Below are 402 nucleotides of genomic sequence, written 5' to 3'. Positions count from 1 at the left end.
GGACCGGGCCGCGGGGATACTAAAGCCCCGAAATCATCTCAAGATAATACCTACCTGCCTGGGTAGTTTACCTAAGCCTATCATCTTACCTAACAGCTTACCTATATTTGCCAAGCAAGCAGCAATCAACCCAATTACCGAGCACCCCCCCCCCCCCACCCACCTATCTACCGATTTAACAATCTATCTACCAATCTACTTACCTGTCGGAGCGCAATCGTCTCATCGTCTACGCAGTTGGACCAGAGACACAGACAACTGGAATTGAAATAAGTTTATTGAGGTATAAATACACACAAAGGGATCCCATGTGCACACATGGGATACACATTTATGTGTGTATCCCATGTTATTAATATTATATATATATATATATATATATATATATATATATATATATAT

The 402-nt window shown here is 40.5% G+C and overlaps 1 long non-coding RNA gene across 1 annotated transcript in view; it reads right to left on the bottom strand.

Annotated features, from left to right (window-relative positions):
- Positions 1 to 202: 202 nt before the first annotated feature.
- The window catches only part of LOC138353011 (uncharacterized), a 127,785-nt gene continuing 127,585 nt past the window's right edge, over positions 203 to 402 (bottom strand). Inside the window, exon 3 of the long non-coding RNA XR_011223005.1 lies at positions 203 to 258. This is a non-coding gene — a long non-coding RNA (uncharacterized lncRNA). The remainder of the gene's footprint in view (positions 259 to 402) is intronic.

The sequence above is a fragment of the Procambarus clarkii genome, chromosome 56, assembly GCF_040958095.1.
Source record: "Procambarus clarkii isolate CNS0578487 chromosome 56, FALCON_Pclarkii_2.0, whole genome shotgun sequence".
Classification (NCBI taxonomy): domain Eukaryota; kingdom Metazoa; phylum Arthropoda; class Malacostraca; order Decapoda; family Cambaridae; genus Procambarus; species Procambarus clarkii.
The sequence above is the reverse complement of the archived record's forward strand: the minus strand, read 5'-3'. Positions and strand labels throughout refer to the sequence as shown.